Source organism: Phalacrocorax carbo, chromosome 2 (assembly GCF_963921805.1).
Source record: "Phalacrocorax carbo chromosome 2, bPhaCar2.1, whole genome shotgun sequence".
NCBI classification, from domain to species: Eukaryota; Metazoa; Chordata; class Aves; order Suliformes; family Phalacrocoracidae; genus Phalacrocorax; species Phalacrocorax carbo.
In genome coordinates this window covers 4,844,001-4,862,101 of record NC_087514.1, presented here as the reverse complement: position 1 = coordinate 4,862,101, position 18,101 = coordinate 4,844,001, and the positions used below count along the sequence as shown (strand labels likewise).

At 42.1% G+C, this 18,101-nt stretch overlaps 1 protein-coding gene across 3 annotated transcripts in view; it reads right to left on the bottom strand.

The window, feature by feature from the left end:
• PTK2 (protein tyrosine kinase 2) overlaps positions 1–17,557 on the bottom strand; it is a 233,649-nt gene extending 216,092 nt beyond the window's left edge. The window contains exons 1-2 of one of the 3 annotated variants that reach the window (XM_064442021.1): positions 17,342–17,557; positions 982–1,040 (exon numbers count right to left, since the gene is read on the bottom strand). The gene's annotated coding sequence lies outside the window, so the exon portion shown is untranslated. Of the gene's footprint in view, positions 1–981; positions 1,041–8,395; positions 8,889–16,506; positions 16,640–17,341 lie in introns of those variants that run through there. The other 2 variants (XM_064442023.1, XM_064442022.1) reach the window with 2 other exon arrangements.
• Between the last annotated feature and the right edge of the window lie 544 nt (positions 17,558–18,101).

The window sequence follows — 18,101 nt, the reverse complement described above, 5'->3', positions numbered from 1 at the left end:
ACATCTCCTTTGTTCTCAAGTGCATTACACAGCCCAGGCGAGGAGAACATGAACGTAATCTAAAACAGGTGGTGATATGGAAGTTTTAAATAAGGCTTTCTACATTAGCAAGTTAGATGCAAAAGTGCTCTTGGAGTAGCAAAAGATGATTTTGTTACCTGCCAGAGCCTTAGAAATAGAAAAAAATAACCTAATACAGGCTCTCAAACCACCAGTCACATAGAAGGCTGTAGAAAGAAAAAGGAAGAAAAACCTATCACCAAACCAGAAAAAAAAGGATCCAACAAGTAATCCTAGCCACACTTGATGTGAGAGTATTCCAAACATCCATATACGTCAGCAGCAATAAAAGCAGAAGTCAGAAATACTAAGTGTACTGAGAAATAAAACTGAAGTTTGCAAATATAACCACTAACCCTGGGGGCTCACAAGAAATCAAAAAAATAGGAGACCAGAAATAGATTCCTGTAATACAAAGAATATGGTGGTTACCCAACTTCTCTACTCCTGCTTTTATAGCAAAACTACTTTTGAGCCCCTACAGTAAAGATTTCGCTTAAGGCAAGTTTTACGTACTACAGAAAAGCAGAATGTGAAAATTGAGAATCATTAATATTTCGCTCCAAAGCCAGCGCCTAGGTCTGGTTCAGACAATTTCCAGCTAAGTATTTTTGGTCGGTGAGAAAAGACCTTTCAAATTCCTCCTATGCACAAGAAATTACTTGCTGCAGAGGCCGACTCACCTCTGTACCCCTCAGGCTGAATGGAAGGGCCATAAATAGGATGTCAGAGAAAGGCCAGTTCTAGGAGACTCAGGGAAAAAGACAACCCAAGAAATTCCGTTTTAACACTTACTGTTTAAAAATCAGGATTTTCAACAATAATTGCAAGGAAAGAACAACAAAAAAAATTTTCAACAGGAACCATTTTAGCCAGAATAAAATGCTATGTGGAAGTGAAATCACTAGCTACTCCACATACCTTAAGTAGACTTTCCAGCTCTCAGCAGCAGGTGCTCAATACAGGATGAAACATGAAATCTGAAATAAACATTTAGAATTGATTAGGATGTTTGCTTGACCTAACAAAGTAATCAAATATCCAAAAACTTAAAAGCAAATAACTGATATTCTTATAACGAAGACAAGATAACCTTCCAAAGCAATGAGCAGCAGTACATACCCTAGAAGTGCAGATTATTTAGCTGCAAGTCCTTAGGAAGAAAAAAACCACTACACACAAAAGAAGTTTGTAGAAGTAGAAGCCAGGGGCTTGCATTTGAACTCAAAACAGATACTTTAAAAAGCAAGTTGCCAGAAATCCTGTAGGTAAACTAAAAATTTCACAAGTTGTATAGTTTTGATATTTTGGAAAGGAGGGTAAAGGAGGGTTAAAGAAGAATTCTGACATGAACCTTTCATACAGCTAACATACATTTAATAGAAAGAACAATTCATTGAGTATTGAAAATCGTGACGAGTGATTCAAAATGTTAGCAGCATCCAGATCTAGAATTAGAAAGAGTGCTTCCCTGGGAAAAAAAAATGTGCGTGGGAAGAACTAGTTAAAAGCATTTATTTCCTCAGGGTACGTGCATTACAGGACAGCCAAGCCAGTTTTTAGTTGAAGTACCAAACACACACAGATACAGCTCAAAACACACACATAATACACTGTCCAGAAAGAGTTGTAGCTTTTTTTCCTTAAAGAAAATGATTTAACTGAAAACTCCAGAGCTCAGCAATCCATAGAGTTGATTTTGCAGTTGGTTTTGCTCTTTTCCGTCTCAAATACATAGTACGGACATAAAGGCGGTACCAGTAGAAAGCCTGAGCTTGCACTTAGAAGTCCATTCTTAAGAACTGTTTCTGAACCTTTGTTCACCTTAGCTACTTAGGTTTTTCCCCACACACAAAGGCCACCAAAAGATTTCCACAAGAGAATCTGATGAGATAAAGTAACACAAAAAATAGAAACTCCGCAGAGATTTTTTTAATAGAAAACAGAACACTCAAATCCTACTTAAAGTGTTCATCTAAGCTATAATAAACTGAAAAATAAGAAAACCAAAATACTTAAATTTCTACATGTAAACTGCAGAAACAAGCCACAGATGTACCTGAAACACCCATCCATACCATCGGGAAAAACATCACTGAGAACTTGAACTGCTTTTATGGTGGCAGGTAAGAGGAATGGCACTGCCTTAAAATACTAAAGTTAACACAGAACCTGTTAACTCAACTGGCTCTCCCATTAGCTCCACTGGACTGAGTGGCAAACAGCAGCTTTCCCCAGAATCATGGCTACTAAATCCCTAAAAATATTCAGAGCAATGACTTGGGACAATTTGTGAACACACCAATGATTAACACAATGGGAACGGCATCAAGACAAGTCCTTTATGAAAAGGGAACTAGCTCATTAGACTGTTTCTCAGATTGAGAAACCTGCGCAGTTTACTGACTTAAAGATATTTTCTGATATGGCAAAAAGCTATGTTTAATTTCCAAGGCTGACGGTAATGACTTTTCCTCACTCTGTGAAGTTAAGTCAATAGCACCCTTGATGCATTTGTTAAAATAACTGCATGTGTTATACCACGGGACTTACACGCAACATCAAAAATGCACCAAACAAATACTAGAAAAATATTCTTTTAATTGCTTAGGCATCAATAATGCAAACATTTACAAGCGTACTGAATTTTCCACACAAGTTATCCCACTGATTTTTCAATAGAACAACCCATGTGTGCAAAATTCAGTGTACAAACTCATGCTACTGTGACTCGATGTTGGACGGCAACCCTGGAGCACAGATAAAGGGCCTCTCTTTTGGTCATTAGCTATTACGAGAATAATGCAGCCACAGACGATCCAAACACAGGATCACTTCATCTCCCTTACACTGATGGCCATTTCCAGGCGTACCTTCCCAAGATTTGTTCTCACAGATTACTTACTGATTGAATTCATTCATCAATTACTTTGGAAGCAAGCGGTGACAAGAACTCTCCTATGCTCAACTGAAATTTGACAACTCATAATGCTTCTTAAAACATCATTCTAATTGGGACAAATGCTGAAAGCTTTGAAAGTGGTCAAAAGGACATTAAACTTAAAAAGTGGTTTGGGCTAAGCAAAATACTGTGCTTTGATTTCAACTTCTCATTTTAAAAAGTTATCTATATATCTTACAGAATTATTTCTTTGAAGTAAAAAATCCCAAATACATCTACTTGGAAACAAAAAAGGAAGTGGAATTTCTCATAGCTTTTGAAATTTCTCTGCCTTTATTCACCAGGGAAAGATTTTCAGTGAACTGACACTATTTAAACATTAAGTTTAGCACTTCTTTGTGGTAGTAAACTATGCCTTTTTAGACTTTTTCCATCTCTAAGTCACCTATTTGGTCCAGTTTTGTTTCCTTATCTTTCACTCAGTTTTATCTATCACACTGTCTTACCTTATTTTCCTCTTAAAAATCACACATAATCCTGTTTTTCAATTAAAAGACAGAGCATCTTACTTGTAGATCTAAACCTCCACACACACTCTGAAACTAAGTTTTGTCTTCCAGTATCATTTCCATTCCCTCTCCAGTTTGCCTCCTTCACCAAGCATACCGCTGAAGACACATGCCAATTACTAGTATCCAAAAAAAAAAAATCTTAAAATACCTTCTAGGTGTGGAGCTCATTCCTCAGCCTCCTTAGGTTTTCAGCTACCTTTAATGCTCTTTGATCCTCTTCTGCAAGAAAATGTCCTCTTTGCTCTTTTCTCACCACTCCATCAATTTACTCTTCACAAATTCCTCTCCTAACCCTCTCCCAGATCCTCCACTCCATTTCAATACAGCCGTTCATCACGTCAAGCCTTATAAAGCTAAAGATGGGCCACTAAATATCAGCATTACTTTTTTCACTTCCCTCTTCTACCTCTGATCTGCAGCAGCAAAGAGAATAAACAGTTTAGTGCAATGCAATATTTTTATCCTTATGAAGCATTTAATGTGATCAACTCCGGTCTCCAATGATGTCCCTTTGGCACTACAGTAAGTCACAGGAAAACTCCACGAAAGATCATGGTAGACAGGAAAGACTTCAAGAGCTCTGCTAGTGCAGGCAAAGAACAGTAACAGCAATTTCTGAACCCAGGTAATATTTTCTTTAGCAGAGATGAGACAATTATACCTAAGTTACCTGCGACGACATTGTTCCTGCTAGATATACAGCACGTATAGGTTTTCAGGTACTCGTCTGTATCTTGCATAAACAACTGTATATACAGTTTCTCTACACCTCGAGCAATGAGGGTAACAGATGGGCCTGAAGCACTGTCAGAAGCAGCACCAAGAAGAAACCTGTGCAGAAGAACAGCACAACACAGCCCTGAGCACAGACTACTACCAAACGGCCTATGGCCTTCAGGAAAAGGCCCAGAACAGTGAAAGCAGTTACTGAATTCAAGACCAACTCAAAGGCGCCATTTGCATGGTGTGCTGGGTTTGGCTGGGATAGAGTTAATTTTCTTTGCAGTACCTAGTACAGGGCTGTGTTTTGGATTTGTGCTCGAAACAGCGTTGATAACACAGGGATGTTTTTGTTACTGCTGAGCAGGGCTTACACAGAGTCAAGGCCTCTTCTGCTTCTCACCCCACCCCACCAGCACCTGGGCTGGGGGTGCACAAGGAGCTGGGAGGGGACACAGCTGGGAGAGCTGATCCCAACTGACCAGAAGGATATTCCATACCATATGACATCATGATTAGCATATAAAGCTGGGGGAAAAAGAAGGAAGGGGGGAAATGTTTGGACTTATAGCGTTTCACTTCCCAGCCATTACACATGATGGAGCCCTGCTTTCCTGGTGATGGCTGAACACCTGCCTGCTGGTGGGAAGGAGTGCATTAATTATCTGTTTTGCTTTGCTTGTGTGCACATCTTTTGCTTTACCTATTAAACTGTCTTTATCTTAACCCATGAGTTTCCTCACTTTTGCTGTTCCAATTCTCTCCCCCATCCCGCAAGCAGCTGTGTGGGGCTTAGCTGCCAGCTGGGGTTAAAACATGACACATGGATACAATGCTGTGAAGATTTAGTAGTCTTGACACCCTTAGTGTTTCAGGATAATTGGTATAAAAGTACTAACTTTATCTTAACTTTGCTTAGTGGCTTGGACACCAGAAGAACACAGTCCATAAAGCAGAATTTGAAATAGACTCACTGGTCCCTAGAACAAGGGGTGATGGCGTTAAACGGAAAGAAGGTAGATTCAGGTTCAATGTAAGAAATTCTTCACTCTGAGGGTGGTAAGGCATTGGGACAGGTTGCCGAGACAAGTTGTGGATGCCCCATCCTTGGAAGTGTTCAAGGTCAGGCTGGATGGGGCTTTGAGCAACCTGGTCTAGTGGAAGGTGTCCCTGCCCATGGCGGGGGGGGTTGGAACAAGATGATCTTTAAGGTCCCTTCCAATCCAAACCATTCTATGATTCTAAGCATAAATCCTAAGCATGTCATCACAAAATATCCATATGGCCACTGCCAGCCGCACCAGTAGCAGTTCTACAGAAACTTTCAACCAGGTTGTTATAAATTCACTGGGAGAAGAAAGGCAAACTTCAGTAAGATCTCACTTCCATATCATGTTTAAAAAATACCCCCAAAATTAAGGAGTCTATACATACTTTCACCTCCTACTCATGAGGGCCATCATACAAAATCAGCTATAAAGACAAAGATTCAACAACATGGAACACAAGTTCAACACTTAAAACTGCTGTAACACAGACTCAGTCCAAAAAACTATCATGTATTTCAAGTGGCAGTTGTGTATTAGGTACTCACAATACATGCACATGGGAACCACAGCTTGCCCCTACCCATTTCGTTTTGACTATGCTTCAAATCCTTTGTCAAGACTTATCTTGATCTCATCTTTGATCTTGCCTTTCTAAAACTGATCTCAACTCAGCAACCCACAAGGTCTTGCCTTATTTTACCACTTCTGTCAACTTCAAGAGTAAGTGTGCTTTATGAACATTTAATTTTCACAACTTGCTGCTAGTCCTCACCCTTCCCACAGTTCCACTCTCTGGTCATATTACAGCAAGCAAGAGATCAATGTTCCTACTCCCACTTGAGAGTACTGTAGTACTCAACAGAAGTAACAGACTTTTGAAAGAATGAACTTCAATGCAATCCACATTTATCTCCCAAGAGCCACACAGATAAATACAGAACTCCAAAATTTGTTTCCTAGTAAGGGAAATTTCTGTGTTCAATACTCTTTTCAGATTATGAAACAGTTTAAAGGTTTTGTTTGCCTTCAAGAGAAGAAAAAGCTGACTTGGTTGTAAAATGAACCCAATGATAACCCCTATCTAAGAATTCCCTCTCCTCTTTTGATGAAAAGACAGCAAGGCATGAAACTAGCTGTTTAAAGCACTGAAACAGCATGAGACAAGCAGTACTGCCATCACACAAAGAAACTCTCCCCCTTCTACTAAGGCTGAATAAGCAGTGGCTTTGTAGCCTATGACACAACTAAACTTTCACTTCATTTAAATCCCCATCTAAGAATTAATCGCCTATGCTGCACACCATCATCTACTAAAGGTGCCTAATCAACTCAAGAAATCCACTTGGTTGTTCATTAATTTGATGTAGGTAACAAGTTTCCAGGAACAAGGGAATGAAATGCAGAGAACAAACTCGATTTCTTATAAAAATGAAATATTGACACAAACTAGGCAGAAGACAGAAAAAGCAGCAGTTTTGGTGTTAGATCCCACTTCTTCTTTTGATTCCGCTCCTTGACTAAGTTTTACAGGGGCTCTATGTTAGTTTTGTTTCCATCCACAATCTGAGAAATACAGGTAAAAAATTCAATCCTCTATTCACAACATGTTCGAGAAGAAACAGTCAGAATATTCCCACAAGAGAAGTTCATGTCATATATTTTGCCCCCCCATTTCTCTAATACACTTCAATCCTTAAACTGTACATCAGAATACACAGGCAAAATAAAAGGATTATTCACCTTTTCTCATAACCATTGATTAATTAAAATGTCCAAAACAATTTTTTATATATATATGCACTAAGGTATATAATAATAATGCTATCCTCCCCCTTGGAGGAGATCCCCTGCTAGGCAAAAAACACACAATTTACAAAGGCAATGCTAAACAAGAAATCCATGTAAATCTGGAATTATTCTATTATCCTGGTAATGATGATCTAGTATCTAGTCTGACTGGGTGCTTTTGTAACTGATTAAACAGAATTCAGTACAAATGATGAGCAAGAGGCTTCCCTTTGCCTCCACACCACATAGGGGTTTTTTGTTTGTTTGGGGTTTTTTTAAGACTTACTTCCCCAGCTCCAAACAGCTTACAAGAGTTCATGCAGATTGCACAAATGTACACTCTTAGCTCCACCTTTCAATTTAGAGGCTCCCTGAAAGCCCAGATGTAGCACTAAAATGTTCATTCCAGCAGCTTCTGCCTCTAAATTTTAACATAGTGTTTAAAAAGCGATCAATGATTTTACTCTTTCATAAGGAACATCTCAAATGCAGGGTGCACCATTAATACCAGCTTCCAGCAGAGGCTGTACTGAGTACAGAAAGGCATACAGACCACATTTTCATTTCTCTCCATATACATTTTCACTAAATATTACTTCTGTTTCCCAGTCTCAGTAGTGACTTACTCCTTCCATGACAAAATGCTGAGAAACATTTTCACTTGCTTTAAAACAGATTAATTTGAGTTACAGTTAAGAGGAAGCCTACTGGTACATCAAAATACAAGCTAACATATTAAAGAGTGAAAAATACACATAAATTATAGATCCACCAAAAGTTCCTATTATTCCCAAAACAAAGCTCAGTTTATTAATATGTAATAAAATATAGTCATTAAAGGGCAATACCAAAAGGAATAAGAAAAGTCATCCTTTAAGGCCACTTTATTAACTTGCTTGCACAATTTAGAAGTCCTGCATGTTTTTTTCCATTAAATTTCTAAGTGTACAACAAAATGGCAACTAAGCTAAGTGTTCCAATATCAGTAGCCAGCTTATAATTCTGTTTTTCAAGCCATACCTAGGTAACATCTGCATTTATAGAACAGCATGACAGTTTCATTTATGGAAAGGATCTTCCCCCCCGTGACCTTTACAGCCATAACCGAGAATAGCATTCCACAAAGAAAATACAAGATGCTTTGCCTGCAAGAGATTTACATCTAAGCTGTACAGTCTCAGGCAGTAGCTGACAAGAAAATAGAGAGGACTTGCTTACAAGAGCTCAGGGAAAACTATCAGTTGCTGGGGTTACTGTCAACCACCTTTTGACTATAGGTGTAAACCTGAAAATAATACTCCCACATTCTTCACCTGTTAGCATCACTAAAATCACTGCTGGACAGGACTCGACGTCCTCTTGTCAATCTGCCACTCCTGAGGTAGGGAGATGTAGCATTTCCTCTCTGCAGATGACTTATTTGTTCTTAGAGACTGTCAATGACAAGAGTCCCCTCCCTAATCCAGTCCAATGGTTTGTTTTTCTTCACAGTAGAAGTCTTCCTCCCCAAGCAACCCACCCAAGTCTTCAGTCCCATTATTTGAGTCAACTATTTCTTGTTTTAGCCCCCATAAGCCTTTATCTTCTTCGTTCATGTAGAAGCCTAATGCATGTGAATAACTTAAGACCATGAGGAGATATAAGGTTAACATCTTAATTTGTTCAGTTCTTGTGTGTCATATGCCCGGGTATCCGATCTGCTACTAATAGCATCCAAGAGAAGAAAATCCTTTCTCAATGTACCATGCCCAAAAGTGAAAAGAGCATTTTAACTGAATCCCACCAGCACCGAACTCAGTAAAACAATTACTCCAAGTATTTACTCCCTTGCTACACCCACAGTAGAGCATTTCTTTTTCTGCAGCAGCAGAATAAGGTTAATCGCAAACTGAGTGCCAGTCAATCAATAACCTGCACATCGCTGCTTACTCAGCTCTTGCAGAACTTGAAAAGTACGTTTTGAGCAGACGTTTGAACAACAAAATTCAAAATGCCCTGAATATGGCGTAGGAAGAGGCTGTGGACTTGAGAGGCACGAGAAGTAGTACAGAAAATAGCCAGCTTTGTGATTTATACAAACTAAAGTGAAAATTACAAGATAATTAATAAACCAACTGGAATCTAGAAGCCTCTAGGATATAGTGCTTAAGCCTGAAATAGAAAATGAGAGCTGATAAAACTTCAGAATTACTTCTTTAGCCATTAATTAATTTAATTAATAGAATTCCCATAATGATGCTGCTAATACAGGAGTAAGAACAGAAACTTTAATTTGTAACATTTTCAGAAAGCTTCACTGTGAGGAAGAGACCCTTACACATCAGCAGCATGAAAAGGTTTCCTGGGTGAAGGCTGGCAATAGAAAACTAGTTAAAAATGTAGCAAAATTAAAGTCTTCAATACAATTAAAAATGGAACTTAGAAACCCTCCAACTTGTGGCTCATTTCAGAGGGATGTGCATTTTTATATACATATTATCAACCAGCTTTTGTTCCCACTCACAAAATAAAATGCAATTGCATTTTGTTAAGTAAATGCAAATGCAGTGCGGAGTCCTGCATCACGAAAGGTTAACAAGCACACTGACAAGCACAAATTAATCACGATGGCCATCCCTAGGTTCATTCCAAGCAGTAAGATGGCAGCTTATATGAACAGCTTGGATCCAACATCATGGCTTCTACTTTCCCTCTCAAGGGGTACTTCAAGCCCCTCTACAGAAAGCACTTCAGAATGGCCATGTGTTTATATGCCAGTGGATGAAGCCTGAGTAAAGCACTGTCTTTATCTGAAAAGGGAATAAACAATAGCACAGCAGGTAAATTAGCTTAGCCATCAAAGGAGAAAAAAAAATAAGCCACAGAAGAGGTAGAAATAACATTTTTGCCTCCTGACTTCCAATACCGTGGCTGTATCACTGTTTCCTCTCTCCGCCACCGGTTAACAAAACCAGTGGTATCAGGCACGAGAGGTCCCAGGCAGTGGCAAAAATACAAGAATACCTGTCAAGTTCTGGAACTCGCTGGGGGAAAGAGTGAAGAAAGGGTGATAAGGACTAACATAAAATAAAGAACCATGAAGTTTAACTCTCTACAAAGAATAAATTCAAGCAACTGAACTATAAAAGTACCTGTTAAACATATTTTGTGTGCTGCTGCCTAGACTGTAAACTCAGTTATGAAGAAGTAACCCTGCCTTTGGACAGCTTCCACAACAGAAGAGCACCAGTAAAGGAACAAAGGGGCTGAAGGAGGAGACTGCTAAAACCTGAGGTATAAGCAGGTATAAAAGAACCACAAGAGCACTCAGCCACCAGCAAAAGGAATTTCTGCTTGAAGTGTGTTAGAAATAGCAGGGGAAAAAGTAGTTGGGGAACACCCTAGTTAATTAACCAAAAATAAAAAGGAACTGTACTCTTTTAAACGCTAATTTTATTTTTCTCCTTTCTGTATTAACCTTTACTTGAGAAAAGTGGGCAATAGAAATTCCAATATTCTAAACCAGAACATAGACAAATTTTCCCTCAAAGGACAGAAAGATTACGACTGCCTGGTCCAAAAAAGGAAATTAAGAACAGATACCCGGGTAAAAATAAAAAAAGTAGCAATAGATTTTATGCTTTTACACTATCTTTCATAGGAAAAGAACTTAAAAGATTGCCTAAAATCAGTAAGAGGATATTCTCTTTTAAAGATCACAGAGTCTCTGAATCTCAGTGCTACAGAGTATTACTGAGGACAAACTTGCCTCAGCATTCACACTGAACGGAAAACCTACAACAGACAGAATGAAACAGGTATCGATTGATGTAAATCCCCACCCCTGGGTGTAACTCAGACACTGGGATTTACAAGTCTCTTACTAGTATCCTCAGTAGCAGTGATCTTGAAGGCAATGCTAGGAAATTAAGTATCAAATGTAGATGAACCACTGTTCATGCTGGCTACTGTAATCCTGTGGATTATATCAGTAAACACTCCTGGCAGCATTAAGAAAGGCCTGGGAAAAAAAGTTATGTACCTGGTTAAAGAGGTGCATTCAGGTCTTCAAAATATATCATTCAGCTCATTTCGAGCTTGTGCTAAACTAGACTTCTGCTACCCTTCTGCAACCAAATTATTTGCTATCCTAGCAGCAAGAAAACAGGAAAGAGTAGCAGCTCCTTGTTCCCATATTTAAAAAAATAAACAAAATAAAATTATCTGATGCTTCGAATCCTTCCCAGGAACTTTAACGGGACTAAAGGAAAAATGATCTCTGTCTTCCAAAGATATGTTATAGCCTCAGATGGTCTGCTCCCTCTCCCCTCCCCCCAAAATGAAATAAAACAAAAGCAGGAACTGCACATTTTCATGTGCGGATAAACAATGAAAAACCCCAAGTATGGCAGCAGGAAGCAGGGGTAGTTAGCAGTCAGTAAAGCCCTCTGACCTTCATCTCGCTGTCCCGAACAGCGAGAACAGCTTTGGCTTTGTCACTACAATCTCTGCAAAGGCAATGAGAAGTGCCTCATTTAAGGACTCTTAACATACACGCTGTCTAAATGCTTCTGAATTTATTGTTAATTGACATATCTAGAATGATAGCAGTGGCAAAGAATAGGTAATCTCCCATTACTGTCTCCAGGACAACCAATACACATGTCTTGCTTATACATTTTAGGTCAAAAGGAAGAAAATTAGTCCAGGGTCTTAAAAGTATTTAAATTACAGTTCCATGGGCAGGGAAAGGGTCAAGATTAATCTTAAGCATTATGCTCTAAACTGACCTATATTACACTGTATGAAGTTGGAACCCTGAAGCAAAATGAAACTGAGCTGACTGCTTGTCAGTTACCCTTCCCGGGGAGGGGGGGAAGTTATATTTCAGCACAATAGGAAGCTACCAAAAACTACTTAAACTTTTTCTATATGCCCTTTCTGCACTGAACATAATAAAAAAAAGGCAGAGGACCAATGCAGAGAGAGTTAGAGAGTGGGGAAAAAAAAAGTCTTCAAGTCACAGAGGACAAAGGAAATCCAATACAGGAGAATTTTACCAGTTCAGCTGTGGACTGCTGCAGATCTGAAGAAAATTTGGATGTACCCACAATTAACACTGATGCAAATGAGTCATCAGATGTCCTCAAAAAAAGCCTGCTGCCTTGAGCTTTTGTTATTTACCTCTTCCATTCCGATTTTTACTTGACAGAGACTGCATTCAAATCTTGTAAAAATCAGACTTCAGAAATTATTCTCCAATTTCTTCTTAATCTACAAACCACCGACACCACCAGTGATCTGCATCTCCAAATTTCAAGTACTGTCAGAGCCAGAGAGCATTCGGTTTCCGTGGTTCTCCTGTCATCTCTGAAACCATTTCTTCCATATACATGATTCCCTGTGTCAGCTCCCTCCAACAACACATCCCTCTGACGTAGCTTTCAAAACATCCCCTTGCATATTTTCAAAGTTCATGCACCTTTCAGCACAACCCACCTGGGTAATCACAACTGTCTCTCTTGTGTCTGCTTTAATACAAATAGAGACAATCAGATCAAGCCATCTGAAGTTTTTTGTGCTTTTGGTTGTTCTATTTGTGGGGTTTTTATGTGCTGTTGGGGATTTTTAAAATCATTTTCTATTCATGAAGACCTAACACTCAAAAGTTCCCCTGTTTGCAAGCCTTGCATCCCAGTGTCAGGAACACTAAATGCTGTGCTAGCAACAAACTCCCACCTGAGGAAGCGTACATGGTAGAAAGAACACAAAGTTACAAAGGAATGGGATAAGGAAAATAAAAATTCAAGCCTACAACACAAAACCTGCAGGTTTTTCAGCTGTTCAGTCCCTAAATAGCCACCTTCTTCAACAGTTCATCTGATTAGCCTTGAACAGCTGCCTGAATATGGAAAGCAAGACATGAAAAACAAGAGCTTTTTGAAAGATCTACTTGATCATCTCCACAAAGTTCTTCCCCTCCTACACTAAAAAGACTATTTAAAATGAGATATCTATCTGGATATCATGTTTTCCATTTCATTTCCCATACTTTCAACTTCACATCTTTCTAACAGACATAATAAACCACATTCATTGAACGCTGTGGTAGAACACATTGGACTTCCGAGGTTCCCAAGTGGCAGTCATATACAAATCACACTACTCACTTGAAATTGCTAACAATTTACAAACTCTAACCTTGCATTAATCTGCATTAAGTTCTAGGGTTTTTTTCAAACACTTAAAAAAAAAAAAGACAGCTTTTAGTACAAAATAACTATCCTGGAGAAGTTACCATTCAGGGAGAAAAGAATCACTGTAGCTCAGGTGCTAAATAAGTACATTCAAAATACAAGTTTTAGAGTGATCCTACATTTCTGCTGTCATTCCACACAAGAGCTCAAAGTGATAGAGTAAGGGTTTGTTTGTTGCAGTTTTCAAAATCCTGACCTCTAATTAAAACCTTTTCAAGACATTAAGTCAATATGCCCATGTTTTCATGCCACTCAGCAATGGTACCTGAAACTTCAGAATTACACTAACACAAGATGAGAGGAAAACCAGATTTAATCCGAATTTGGGGTTGTCTGCTGCAGGGAAAGGAGTTGGACTTGATCATCCTTGTACGTCCCTTCCAACTCAGGACATTCTATGATTCTATTCTAGTCTGGAAACCTCATCTGATGGACCTAAATATCAGTCCCACACTTGAGTGTCCACTGACAGCTGGTGAAATGAGGACTCAAAAGCTTACTGGTAAGAAGTAAATAAGCCCCATATTTTCACTGCTGGCATCCAAGAGTGGTAGTTGTAACACAAGAAAAAAAGATCTGGTGTATGAATTCTAGCACAAGTGTGTCCTTTTTAAATACCTTCTACCAATTTATCGAAATTTGTTCAGAACATGACAATACAGAGGTACTTTATGCGATAACATACATCAAATGTAAAGCCATGAATGTCCAATTTAAGACAAACACTTATGGAAGACTAAAAACATAAGATTTGAATATACAGATTTTACAGCAAAATTACAACCTACTTATAGTTACCAATATCCTGCAAAACGTGACTATTGTTTAAACACCACAGCAGGTAGCTGTCAAAAACCTGTAGGTGAATACACATATACGTATATTTAAGAACAACCAGCAAGACAATGTACTTCAAAACTACACTTTGAGAACACAGAAAGTTCTCTCTCATAGTGAAAAAGACTTTTCCACAAATCCTAAGAGATATAAATGGAATGGGAATAGCCTGTGGTGTTACCATGAATGTTATACCATACAAAAGACCGTACTGCCACACACAGCAATGCCTACCAGGGCAAGAAAAACCACATCATTTTGTTCTACAAATGGCAAGAAATAACTTCTTGTTTCCAGAGTTACCCTCTTAGTGAAAAAAACCCACATTTATAGGTGCATTAAAAAAATAGAAGACAATCTCCTAAACCATCAAAGCCACCGGGTTTACTGCTTAATCTCCAAAAAGCACTCCTACTTTTCTTCACCCTTTCATCTATTAGCATCATGGAATTCACAAAACCAAGACTCCCTTATTCAACTATTAGTCATTAATGGTAAACCACTATATTAAAAAAAAAGAAGCCCTTTCAACAACACGTAACACACTTTGAAGGAAAAGTACATCACTAGCTATCTAGAGGTTGAAACAATTTTTAAAGCTATTTCAGCAAATTATGCATCTAAGACACAGGAGTGCTATTATAAGAATATTCATTTCTGGATTAAGTACTCCAATACACTACTAGTTGATTGCTATGTCAACTACACATGCGTAGTACTTTTAACAACACCTAAGGCTGAAGCCGAATAAAGCTTAGAGCTTTTGACAAGTAAGTACTACGCCATCTTCCTTTTACGTGCACATTTTACCTTTCCTGAAAAATAAAAGGTCGACCAACACAAACATCAATCCAAGCCATGTTCTACAAAAACTGGATCTAAGACATAATAGCACAAAAGACAAATTTATTTCAGAGCTGTTCTTGCTGAACAGCCTGTAGAGTTTGCAGTCATGTGAGAGAAAATGTTTCCCAGCAACTAGTGTCTCCTCCCTCTTTTGGTTTTTTTGTTTTATTAACAGTACCCCAGATTTTAGGTCCATTAATTTATTGCAGGGGCTCCGATCTCAAAGGTACACAGATACATTCTTTACATAATCTCAGCCATAAACCTTGCTTTAAGGAATCCAAAGGCTGTGGCCCCCATCTGCAGATCGCAGCACACAGGCAAAGGTGTTCCAACAAAGATATGAGGTAGGGTAACAGCCTGATTTCAGAGGTAACAAAAAGAAGCCAGGTGGAGAAAGGAAGTGGTGGAATTTTGGACATGGACAACATCAGTAAGATAACAAGCTGTTCTAAATAACTACGTAACATTTAATATTTCCTGGCCCCAAACTAGTTATGCTCCTGACCTTACCCAGGTTTAATAGAATCAGAGATGATAAAGACAGATTAGCTTTGAGGAATGTGGGAGTTTCCCAATTAACACGGGGGGGGGGGGGGTGGAATATATTAAACAACCAAAGGAGTCTGAATTTAAGGGACATGGCAGTACTGCTTCACTTTTAAGCTAACATTTACTTGAAATCCTTCAATATGAACCCCCAAGTGTTTCTCCTTTCAAGTGAGCTTTTTGTTCAATGCATTTACTACAGCACTACTATTATCCTAGTCGAACTACCAAAAACTGAGCTCCAGGCTGACGCTGCAAGAGCGTGAGGGCCTACAGGATACAGTCTGCTTTTAGAGCACTTAAATAAGACTGACTGCGAGTCAACTAACACAGAAACAATATAGCGAACAGTCTTTCAGCCAAGGAAAAAAAAAAGAAAGGGAAATCAAAGAAAGTCTACCCCTTGTTCCAGAAAATCATCATCCGAGTAAAGGAGGTTTGGAAGGAGAATGGACGTGAAAATTGGCAATATACAGCATATGCTTCAAAATTAGTCCCAGGGATTTGAGAAAGATATTGTTACAGCTGCAGAAGTACAATTCTCACTAAACTCCAAAATCGGGTTTACAACCGAAAAAATATATCACATTTCTTCAAGCGGTGCAAAGGCTCCTCTATTTAATCCAACTTCTGTGGCACCAGCCGGGTCGCTGAAAAGCCACGCTGAGGAACACTTGCCCCCCCCTTACCCGCAAATTTAGGAGGCTGTCCCCGGGTTAAAACGGGTGTGTGACCAGAGAGCTCGGCTTCTCTTGGGATCGAACAAGCCCACTCTCCAGTGAGAGCAGTAATAGAACAAACCAAAAAAAAACCCAAACCCACAAAAAACCAAAAACAAAACCAACACACACACACACCCCCCAAACCACAACACGCACAAAAAGAAGAAACCTCAACCACTTCCCCTGCGCTCCCACCCCGGCTCTAAGAGGCAACCGCAGATTTACCAGCACGCCTGGAGAGAGGCAGGGGCAAGGCAGGCAGCCCGGCCCCGGCAGCGAGGGGACACCTCCTCCTCCTCCCTTTCCTTTCCCTTTGTTTACTTTGCGGACCGTCCCGCTCCGCCTCGCCGAGCCGCGGCCCCGCCACCCCGAGCCGCCTCCCGCCACATCCGGTGGGACCGGACCGCCGCGGCCCCGGGGCGCAGGGAGGGCCGGCGGCGGGCCGAGCCTCCCCGGCGGGCAGGGCGGAGGGGTGGAAGGCGGTGCACCAGACGACCTCTCCCCGCAGCCGCCTCTTCTCCCATCCCCTTCCCATCCTGCCCGTCCTCCGCCAACACCGCCCAACCGAGCTCCCTCCGCGGGGGAGGGCAGCGGCTCTGCTCGGACCCCCCCCCCCCAAGCATCACCCCGCCTCCCCCCTTGGCCGGCCGGAGCCCCTCGCTCACACCCCGGCCACGGGGCGCCCTCAGCCGCGGGAGGCTTCCCCAGCCGCGGGCACCCACGGAGCGCGGCTCCGGTGCGCGTGTACGTGTGTGCGCCCACGCGTGCCCCGTGGGGAGGGTGTCTCCTGTGCCCCCTCCCCGCTGTCCAAGGCAGCCCCTCCCGATGATACAGAAGAAACGGGCAGCTCTTCCCCTGAGGAGCCGGGGCCGCCGCCGCACCCCTAGCCGGGGGGAGACACGGACACGCACGGACGGAGGAGCCGCTGCCCCCCCTCCTCTTTCCCCCTACCCCGTTATGTAAGTTAGGGCCGTTGGGGCCGCTGCGCCTCCCTCCGCCTGTCCCCCCTTCCGTCCCCTCCTCCTCGTCTCCTCAGGCAGCCCCTGCCGCCCGCACTCACCGCGCTGCAAGCAGCCGCCTCCGGCCGGCCGACCCCGGCGGGCGGAGGGGCTGGGGCGAGGGGAACGGAAGCAGCGGAGTTGTCCCGCCAGCGCCGGCTGCTGAAGCCGCCCGCCCGCCCGGCTGCCGCCCCGCTCTAGCTGGGTCTGCGCGGCGGCGCGGGCAGCTGCTTCCCTGCCTGCCCGCCCGCCCCGGCCACTCCAGGCCGCTCCCCCGCCCTCCCGGCGCGCTGCACCATGGGATGCGCGGCTGCCCTCTCCCTCCCTCCCCGGTTCGCTCCCCACACTAACATGGCTGCGGGGGATGGAGGGGGGGGGGGTCAGGCTGCCGCCCCTCAAACCGAGGGGGGGTGTGTGGGGGAGCCGCCCCGTCCCGCCTGCGCAGGCGCGGCGTGCGGGCCTCAGGTGGCGAGAGCCCGTTAGTCTCCGCCGCTGCCTCGAATCCTGTCAGGGGCAGGCGCGACGATGGCGGAGGGGTGCATTCTGTCCCTTCGGCGGCCGCAGCGGCTCTTTCCTCCCGCCTTCCCCGAGGCAACGCAGATCCCAAAGGGCCGGTGGAGGGTGGGGGTTGCCTCGGGAGGAGGGGAGGTTTAACCCCTTGTCCTCACCCCGCTTTTCAGAAGCGGCTCTCGGCGGTCGAACTCGCGTCCTCGGTGTCTGCCTCTTCATGTATGGCCTCCAGCTGCTTGGAGGCGCAGAAACTCCTCAGACGAGCTTGCTTTGAGCCTTTTCTGGGACCTCTGGCCTTGCTCCATTTCCACG